Source organism: Neophocaena asiaeorientalis, unplaced genomic scaffold (genome assembly GCF_003031525.2).
Source record: "Neophocaena asiaeorientalis asiaeorientalis breed wild unplaced genomic scaffold, Neophocaena_asiaeorientalis_V1.1 scaffold59, whole genome shotgun sequence".
Lineage (NCBI taxonomy): Eukaryota > Metazoa > Chordata > Mammalia > Artiodactyla > Phocoenidae > Neophocaena > Neophocaena asiaeorientalis.
In genome coordinates this window covers 5,172,392-5,183,259 of record NW_020174268.1, presented here as the reverse complement: position 1 = coordinate 5,183,259, position 10,868 = coordinate 5,172,392, and positions in this window count along the sequence as shown.

Genomic DNA, 10,868 nt, shown 5'->3' with positions numbered 1-10,868 from the left:
GCATCGGCAGGCGGACTCTCAACCACTGCGCCACCAGGGAAGCCCTGATTAAACGTTTTTATAGCATTTCTCCTTCCACCCAGAAACTCAACAGTCTTCAATGTGGTGTGCACCACAAAAATACTCCATGATATTTTCCCAAATAAAAATTGGCAACGAATGAAAAGGGTAATACATCACGACTGATGGCGTTATTCCCAGAAATGCAAGTCTGGCTTGAAACTTGAAAACTCAATCTATGTAATTCACCATACTAAAAGAGGGAGAAAGGAAACACATCTTATCATTTTAATAGATGTAGAAAATAATTTGATAAAATTCAGTACTCATTCAAGATTAAAAAAAAGCCAACTAGAAATAAAAGGGAATTTTAACAACCTTAGGTGAGGTATCTACAAAGACCTACAGCTAACATCATACTTAATGATGGTTAGGGCTGAATCATGTCCCCCCAAAATTCACATTTTGAAATCCTAACCCTCAATACCTCAGAATATAACTGTATTTGTAGACAGGATCTTTAAAGAGGTAATTCAGTTAAAATGAGGTCATTAGGATTAATCCTAATCCAATATGACTGGTGTCCTTAAAGAACAGGAGATAAAGACACAGACACAGATACAGACAGAAGACCATGTGAAAACAGGAAGAAGACAGCCATCTGCAAGACAATGAGTGAGGCCTCAGAAAAAGCCGACCCCACTGACACCTTGATCTTAGAATTCTAGACTCTAGAGTTTGAGAAAATACATTTCTGTTGTTTGGGCCACCTAGTCTGTGGTACTCTGTTATGGCGGCCCCAGCAAACTAATACAACAGTGAATGACTAAGATTTGAGAGAAGCAAGGATAGCTACTCTCAGCACTTTTAGTCATCGTATTGCTGGAGGTTCTAGTTAAAACTAGAAAATCAAGAAAAATCACTAAAGGATAGTTAAACTGGAAAAGAAGTAGCTGACCTTATTCACAGACAATCCTAAGGAATCCACAAAAAAAAGCTACCAGAATAAGTGAGTTTAGCAAGTTCATAGGATTCAAGGTCAATATACAAAATCAATTATATTTCTATACACTAGCAATGAATAATCAGAAAATTCTAAAATTACCGTGAAAAATGGAAAATATAAAATACAAGGGGCTTCATGGTGGCCCAGTGGTTAAGACTCTGCACTTCCAATGCAGGGGGTGCGAGTTCGATCCCTGGTCAGGGAACTAAGATCCCACATGCTGTATGGTGTGGCCAAGAAGTAAATAAAATAAATGGACATGCTACTAAACAACATGTACTAGACAACAATGTGGTGTGCTCCAAGGACAAAGAACAAGATAAACTCAAAGGGCCAATATTGCCAGAACAAAGAGTTCCAGGACTCCCATTACTGTCAGAATGTGACCATTGCAATGTTCCAGAGCCCTCCCAGGCAGCACGCCCTGTCCCTCTCCTATCCCATATAAGGAAAGATATTTGCCCTGTTCTTCTCATGCTCCCCACACTGAAAGTATACATACTCCGCCCGGTCAGCAGATGACTTACAGGTTCCCTGGCTATAAAAACAGACCAGAAACCCACGCTCATGGTCAACTTTCCCTGGCTACCAGGAATTCAGCCCACTGTTCTTGCAGCAACTCTTTTGAATAAACTATATCTTCCTTACATTCTGCCTTGTGTCTGGAAATTCTTTTCCAACCTGTGCTCGGACCACGATGAACAATAAATGTTAAAAAAATTTTTTTAAGTAAAATACTAAAAGGTAAATTTAGCAGAAGAGGTTCAAGACCTGTACACTGAAAACTATTAAACCTTACTGAGGGAAATTAAAGAAGATTTAAAGAAATGGGGAGAAATACTGATCATGAATCAGAAGACTCCATATTGTTAAGCTATCAATTTTCTTCAAATTGATTTGCACAAACTCAGTGAAATCCTAACCATAATGCCAGAAGGCTTTTTTTTTCCAGTAGAAACTGACAGGCTGATTCTAAAATTTGTATGGAAATACAAAGGGCTAGAAAAATCAAAACAATTAAAAATTTTTGGAGGATTCATACCACCTGATTTCAGACTTAGGATAAAGCCACACTAATCAGGAGAGCATAGTACGGGTAAAAGCATAGATACATAAATCAATGGAAAAGAAGAGAGAAACCAGAAATAGACCTATGGATTTTTGAAAAATTTTCAAAGGAAATTCAAGAGAGAAGATAGTCTTTTTTTTTAACAAATGGCACTAGAACAATGTGACATACAAATGTTAAAAAAAAAAAAGAGCCTTGATCTATACCTGGCACCATGTATAACAATTAAAATGGATTGTAGACCTACATAAAAGCAGCTGAAAGTATAAATTTTCTAGAAGAAAATATAAGAGAAAAGCTTTGTGATTTGGGGTTAGGCATAAACTTCTTAGATATGACACCAAAGGCATGATCCATAAAAGAAAAATTGTTAAGTTGGACTTCCTCAAAATTTAAAATTTACTCTCTCTGAGAGACAGTGCTATGGACTGAATTGTATCTTCCCACAGACTTACACGTTGAAGGCCTACCCCCCAATATATCTGATTATGGAGCCTTTAGGAGGTAATTAGATTTAGATGAGATCATGAAGGTGGGATCCTCATGATGGGACTAGTGACTTGATAAGAAGAGACCAGAGAGCTTGATCTCTCTCTCCCCACCATGTGTGGAAACAGCCAGAAGGTGGCAGTCTGCAAGCCAGAAAGAGAGCTCTCACCAGGTACTGAATCTGCTGGCATCTTGATCTTGGACATCTCAGCCTCCAGAGCTGTGAGAAATAACTGTTGTTTAAACCACCCAGTCTACAACATTTTATTATAGCTGCTGAGCTGCTAAGACAAAATAAGAAAATGAAAAGACAAACTTCAGGCGTGGGAGAAAATATCTGCAAAGCATATTTCTGCTAAAGGACTTGGATCTAGAATATGTAAGGAATCCTCAAAACCCAGCAATAAAGCAAACAAGTTAATAAGTAAAAAGGGGAAAGAATTGAAAATATATTTCACCAAAAAGAAATATGGGTGGCAAATAAGCACGTGAAAAGACTCGAGTCATTAAAAACTTAAACTACACTGAGGTACCGGTACACATCCATTACAATGAATAAGATTAAAAAAAACCACCAACAACAGAAAAACTGGTATTACTCAGTACTGCTGTGGATACAGACTAGTTAGAACTCTCATATATTGTTGGTAAGAATGCAAAATGGCACAAACACTTTGGCAAACAACTTACTATTTCATATAATGTTAAGCATATGCTTATCACACAACTCAGCAGTTCCATTCTTAGATACTTACCCAAGAGAAATGAAAACTTATCTTCATTCAAACACCTGTATGCAAATGTTACAGAGGCTTTATTTATAATCATCAAAAACTGGAAATAACTCAAATGTTCTTCAACTGGTGAATGGATAAATCTACTATAGTACGTTCATACAATGGAAAATGACAGCAATGTAGGGAGTGAACTTCTGATACACTTAACAACATGGATGAATCTCAGTTGCATTATGCTAAGTGAAAGAAATCAGATATAAAAAGCTACCAGCTGTTTGGATCCATTTGTATGACATTCTGAAGGAGGTAAAACTATGGACACAGAAAACAGGTCACTATCTGCCTGGGGCTGAGGGTATAAGGAGGTTGACCACAAAAGGACACGAGGGATTTTTTTGGGTGAAGCAACTGTGCTATGTCCTGATTGTGGTGGTGGTAACATGGCTGTGTGTTTGTCAAAACTCAGAACTGTACATTAAGTGGGTGAATTTTACTATATGTAATTAAATCTCAACAAATCTGAGTTTAAAAAAAAAGAATAATGCACTGTGGACTTGAGAAAGGAAAAGTCAAGATGCCATTCAGCAGTGGTGAGATTCAAGACCTCGCAGAGCTAAACTGCTCTTAAAACAATATCAGAAGTTGTCATCCTTGTGGGTGGAGTTGTGTAGATGATGATGTCTCCCAGAAAGCTAGCCTTAGGCTGGAGCTGAGGGGAGACAGGTTTCTCCTCTCACTGGGCCTTAGAGGATTCAAGGAGCCTGAACTCTGGGGAGGTGGGGAGTGATGTTCACAGTCACAGGCATCTCCTCTGTTAAGGAGAGTAGGCTACTCCTAAAACATAGTAGGAAGTCCGGGGCTAAAAGGATTGGGTAGGTAAGGACATTGACATTCAGAAGTCACATTTAGTAGACAGTTTAAAGTTTTCCTTTACTACATTGTAATTCCATTTTGCTATCCTGAAACCTTCCATAAAGTCTAGTTATATGTTACAGCCTGGTCTTAACTTGCTTTGAAGGGTTGGGATGGGCCTGGGTTTACCCTTCCATGAAGGAGTGAAAAAAGAAAGGCATAGGGCCAGAGAGCTTTGAGGTCAAGGAGAATGTCTTTGATCTCACTGCCCCGTGTACTCAGAACAGAGATTAACACAGGAGTGCCCTATAAATGAATACTTGAACGAAAGCGTCTCCCCTCATTATCATTTAAGCAAACTAGAAAACAACTTCTCTCAAAATCTTTATGCTGATTTATGTGAAATACAAATGGTTATGAAAGGAAAACGGCACTGAGCTGATGATGTTTAGGACTCCTACAAGAGAAACATAAATCAACCTACATAGATGTTACTTATTCTAATTAGAGAATCCACACACCAAAATTCCTTTCTGCAGGACCCCCAACCAGTTGAACAGGGTATACCAGTAGTTATTGCAATATTAGAATCTGACAGAGCTTTTTATCACCCCATCTCCTCCTAGTTTATCCAGATTGCCAGCTGAAGGGTAGGTCACTCAGGCCCAGGGGCCCCTCCCCTGCCCAATTCTGGGACTTTACCAGGAGAGCACCCTTCTCCTCCTGCCCATCCACATGGAAATATTGCACACTCAGCCTGGAGGGTTCCCAAACTGATTATTTTGTCAAGCTTCAGTACATCTTTTTTTTTTTTTTTCCCACACTGCGCAGCTCGTGGGATCTTAATTCCCTGATGAGAGATCAAACCCATGCCCCCTGCATTGGAAGCACAGTCTTAACCACTGGACTTCCAGGGAAGTCCCAGTACATCCTTATTTTAATGAAAGCCTGTTTAATTTATTTTCCATACCTCTTCTATTTATTTATTATAATTGAATCAGCTTTTTCCCAGAAGGTTATCTGATCTTACTTCACAATTTATACTTAGGCTGAGAATATTCCTAGCAATGAATTATGAAGTAGACCCTCCTTTATTTTCTGAAAAAAAAATGTAATACAGTTAGGGCATAAGATGGAATGATACAGTTAAAGCAATGCTTTTTCCTCTTTCCTTCACCCGTAACTCCTACTCAGGGGCTTGATTTGGAAGAGAGAGCCCACTGTAGCTGGATCAAGTCCTTCACCCCGCCCTGCCCTAGACAGCCCTGTGCTGATTGGATGTCCTTAGTTCTTATCCCACACCCTTATGTAGTATGGTATGGTATGTATTGCAGAAGAATCACAAATATAATTCATACTGCAACTCAGACGTGCAAAAATAATGACTTTCTTTCCCTCCCTCCCTCCCTCTTTCTCTTTTCCTTCTTCCCTCCCTCCCTCCCTTTCCCCCCCTCTCTCTTCCATTTTTCTCCCCAAACCTTGCTACTAGTTAGGGTATGAGTCTGTGCAGAGTTCATTAAATGTTCAATTTAATTCAAAACAGTTCAGTCTAATAAATTTAATCAGTCTCTTTAAATCGTGTTCAGGCTGTCTTAGTTTTTTTTTTTTTTGGCTGCACCCCACAGCATGTGTGGGATCTTAGTTCCCTGACCAGGGATAGAACCTAGGCCCCCTGAAGTGGAAACACAGATCCCTAACCACTGGACTGCCAGGGAAGGCCCCAGGCCATCTTAGCTTAAACAACTTACCTCTCAGTCAGCTTTCTCTTCTTTATTTCCATGGAAGATGTCCAGATGTATAAGGTTGATGTGTGTGGTTTGTGCCATATTGTAACATTTTTGGAAGACAGTTTTCTTGAATCCATGTGGACTCAACGTGGTGCCCAGGGATCAGGCAGGCAAGAAATCTCAAGTGTCCGCACAGAGGAACCAAGGGTGACTAAACCCCCTTCTCCCTATCATACAATTACCAAGTATGCTTTGGTTCAAGGGACTCTTCAAGGCAATCTTCTCTCAAAGCCTTAAAGGGGAAGTGTGACAAGACTGGGGCAGGACAAAAGAATCTTCCTCCACCTTCACTCACTCCTTTCCTCTCTATTTACAACTATCCTCAAGGGACAGAAAGAGAAGGTCGCTACCTTCCATTCTTTACAATTTATGGACTAGCCCTAGTCTTTCAGATTCTTAAGGAAGAGGTAAAGGTCTGATTTACAATATGATGTAAAGCATAGTGACATACTTCATGATTCTATTTTGAATGTTGGAAACTGAATATTCCATTGGTCTATCTCTTTGCATTCCTTCTGTAACACACATTAATTTTGTCCCCACAAAATGAATGTATCAGGTGGATATTACCTAGTGATAGATTAAAGATAGTATTAGCTAAATTCTTTGCTCTTCCTTCCATTGGGATGTGGAGTTTAATTTCCCTTCCTTTTTAGCTGGGCTAGCCTTAGCAACTTTCTTGACCAATAGAATGTAATAGAAATGATGTTCTGTGATTTCCCACGTGAGGTCATAAGGATCCTTGAATTTTTTTTTTCCCCAGGCTCTTAGACTGCTCACTGTAGAGAATGCTGGGCACCATGTGAAAAGTCTGATTACCCTGCAACAAAAAGAGGCCACTTAGAGAGAGGGAGAGAGATGCTTGGCCATCCCTAGCTTTCCCAGTCATCCCAACACAGACAACCAAATATGTGAGTGAAGAGGCCATCTCTGACATTTTAGACATGACGTAGAGAACTGAAGAACCCAGCTGACAACGAGAACTGTGGGACTGACTACATATTTTGAGGGACCCAGTGCTAAATGAAACTGTGGAGCCCTTTTTCAAAAATTGTTCTGAAGTTTAAGATGGTGACAACCCAAGAATTAAACCAGGCATGATTTAATGAGTATGGGACCCTTTTATTTTTGAGTCAGTGTAGGTCACACACCTGTGAAGCCAGACCTTCTCCACATATATAAGCCACATAATGGCTTCTGTTTGAAGCCATTCTAGCAAATCTCTAGCCTTTTGAGCCATCCTAATCATTATAAATCAAGAAAAATTCCCTGCTGTGCCCTGTGCAAATTCCTTACCCACAAAACCATGTACATAGTAAAATGGCTGTGGTTTTATGCCCCTAAGATTTAAGGTGGTTTTTTACATAGCATTACATTAGATACAGTTCCATTACAGAATGATATCTGTCTGTCCCAAATATTAACCTTTATGTGTATTTAACTAACAAAATACAAAATATTATGAAACCAGTTTGTAGCAGTCATTAAAATGTTAGGCTGTGTTACAACACTGGATGACCCTTGAAAGCGTTATGCTAAGTGCAAGAAGCTAGACACAAAAAGCCACTTGTTGTATGACCCCATTTATATGGAATATCCATAAAAGAGAGATTCATAGAGACAAAAGTAGGCTACTGGTTACCTAGGGTTGGGGAAGATTGAAGGGAAATGGGTAGTGACTGCTTTTGTGGGCCATGAAAGTGTTCTGAAATTGATTGTTGCACAGCACAACTTTGAATATACTAAAAACTATTGAATTGTACTGTTTAAATGGATAAAATGTATAATATGTGAATTATATATCAATAAAGCTGTTATAAAAATGTTTGGCTGATGGGAATTCCCTGGTGGTCCAGTGGTTAGGACTCTGCACTTTCACTGCTGAGGGCCTGGGTTCCGTCCCTGGTTGGGGAACTAAGATCCCACAAGCCACACGGCATGGCCAAAAAAAAAAAAAAAAAAAGATCTCTACTACTTTGTATTCAGACCACTTGCTCTTCCAGCTTCTTTGAGTGTCACTCAAGAATCAGCTCTGATGCATATACCCTGCTTCTGCCACTTCTACTCAACCTAGTACTGGAAGACCTAGCCAGAGCATTTAGGCAAGAAAGAACAAACATGGCATTTCAATTAGAAGGAAGAGCTAAAATTATCTCTGTTCACAGATGACAGGATCTTATATGTAGAAAACCCTAAATATTCTATAAAAAATGATTAGAACCAATAAATGAATTCATAAAAGTTGTGGATACAAAATCAACGTGCAAAAATCACTTGTATATGAATACATTAAAAATGAACAATTTGAAAAGGAAATTAAGAAAATTGCATTTACAATAGCATCAAAAATACTTAGCAATAAAACTTACAAAATGTTGTTGAAGGAAATGAAAGAAACACAAATAAATGGAAAGAAATCCCATGTTCATAGGTTGGAAGACTTAATGTGGTTAAAATGTCAATATTATCCAAAGCAATCTATAGATCCAACACAATCCTTACCAAAATGCCAATGTTGTTTTTTTGCAGAAATAGCAAAATCTATCCTAAAATTCATAAGGAATCTTGAAGGATCACAAATAGCCAAAACAACTTGTAAAAGAAGAACAAAAGTTGGAGATCTTACATTTTCTGATTGCAAAACATATAAAACTATAGTTATCAAAACAGTATTGTACTGGCATAAAGACAGACATATAGACCAATGGAGTAGAATAGAGAACCAAGAAATAAACCCTTGTGTGGCTAGCCAGCATTGTCCAGCCGTTAGCTTCTTCAGGATCTCCCCCCTTCAGTGTTTGGCTGAGGTCACATTCTTCTCATGGTGTTCCTCAGCCAGTGACTGAGGTCACAGTTAGAGTCAGAGGTACAAGACATTTTTACCTCATGTAGAATTTATCTAACAGGGCATTTTTGCTCCAGAGTGCCCTATTGGGTTAGCAGTCTTGTGGTCAGGTTATTGCTTGATGGTTCTCCTGCCCAATATTTCTCCCTCACTTTTTCTTAAGAAGCATCACTCTCCAGTAAAGCTTTTGCATTCCTAACTCAATCTCTATATTTGCTTCCAGGGGAACCTAACAAGCACAACCTCCTTAGAGGGCCCTTCCCTGCTCGCTGGCAACTCTACATAAACTACAGCCCTTGCCTTAACCCCATCTCTTTCTCCCATCCTACAAATTTCTACTGTTGATACCTAATTACGTTGGTGTTCTTTATATCTCTTATCACAATTAAAAATAAATTCTTTGTGTATTATTTGTTGTTGCTTTCCCTCTAGCCGTGATACTGTAAGCTCTTAATGACAGAGGCTATTTACTTCTTGTTCAATACAGTGAAGGTAAACATAGTCAAGTGCCTGACATAAGCTAGGCTGGTCATTCATCAATATTTGTTACAAGCGTGTTGCGTGAATGAATGGCATGCATGACTTTTCAAGGTCCCTCTTCCACCCTAGAGAAGAAGTATAGCTTAGTAGAAAGAACAGGGGCTTTGGAGACAGACAGACTTGTACCCAAACTCCTTTCCTGTTCTCTCTTCCTGCGTTTTAGTTAGCTTTTGCTTCATAACAAACCACCCCCAAACTCGGTGACTTGAAACAACTATTTATTTAGCTAATGATTCTTAGGCTCGCTGGATGGCCATCTCAGCTGGTCTCTACTGGGCTGTCTCATGCATCTGTTGTCAGGTGGTGGTTTGTCTAGTGGCTAGATGATTTAGGATGGCCTCACTCACTTGTCTGGTCATTAGATTAGCAGGCTGTTAGTTGGGACAAGAGGAGCAATGAACCACATGTCGCTCATCTGGAAAGGTAGCCTGGACTTGTTCTCATGGCACATGATTCAAGAGCAGCAAAAGGACAAGCCCCAGCGTGCAAGCACTTTTCAAGCTTGTCACATGTATTAATGTCTCATTGGCCAAAGCCAGCCACATGGCCAGCCAATCTGATTTAAGAGTGGAGAAATAGTCTCCATTCCTTAATGGGAAGATCTGCCAAGTGACATTGCAAGGTGTTGATGCAGGGAGAAGATTGTGGCCATTTTTACAGTCTACCAGAGAGACCTTGGAAGAGTTAGCCAACTCCAGTTTTCTCTTAAATAAAATGAGAAAAATGAGTACCTATAATTCCTGAAAGTGTTACTGAAAGGCTTAAATGGGACACAGTAAGTAGTGGATCTAGTGTAGTATATGCCGCACAGCAGGCACTCTATGTAGCTCTGCACTGAGCTCCTAAGAATACAAATGATGCTTTTCATCTTCTCTGCATTTTTCCAGTTCTCGCCATCATAGTAATTGCTCAGTAAGGAAATACATTTTGTGAGAGATTGTATTATTATTCCCAGATATCCACTGATTCCTTCCTTGTAAAATGATTGTACACTTCTGCCTACTGCCATGTAGTGCATCCCTTGGAAGGAGTATAAGTCACTGCCTTATCACTAGGCTTAGCCATGTCTCTTTAACAACAACAACAGCAACACAACAAAACCCCACAAAAACCGAAAACAAACAAAAGGGAGATTACAATATGCCAGTTCTTAGCAGAAATGTTAAGAGCCATTGTTGTTTCCCACTAACTCACGTAATATTTTCCTCTGCCATGAGAATGTCAGCTCCAGATAAAGACCATTCCTTCAGCCCAGGTCTTAAAATGAGAAGAAAAATGGAGCAGAGCCACAGCTGACCTGCAGCCCCTCACGTGTAACATGAATGAGAAATAAACTTGTTGTAAGCCATTGAGATTTTGAGGGCTGTTTGTTACTGCAGCATGATCTAGCTAAATCAAATACATATTTCTAGTTCTTAGTTGTGTTGGAATAATGGATGTATCCTTATAGGTACTTCAAGTAAGGAAAAATTCTGTTTTAATTTAAAAATTTCTCATCTAGTTTCAAACTAGTATCACTCTGAGACTATTTATAATAATAGCT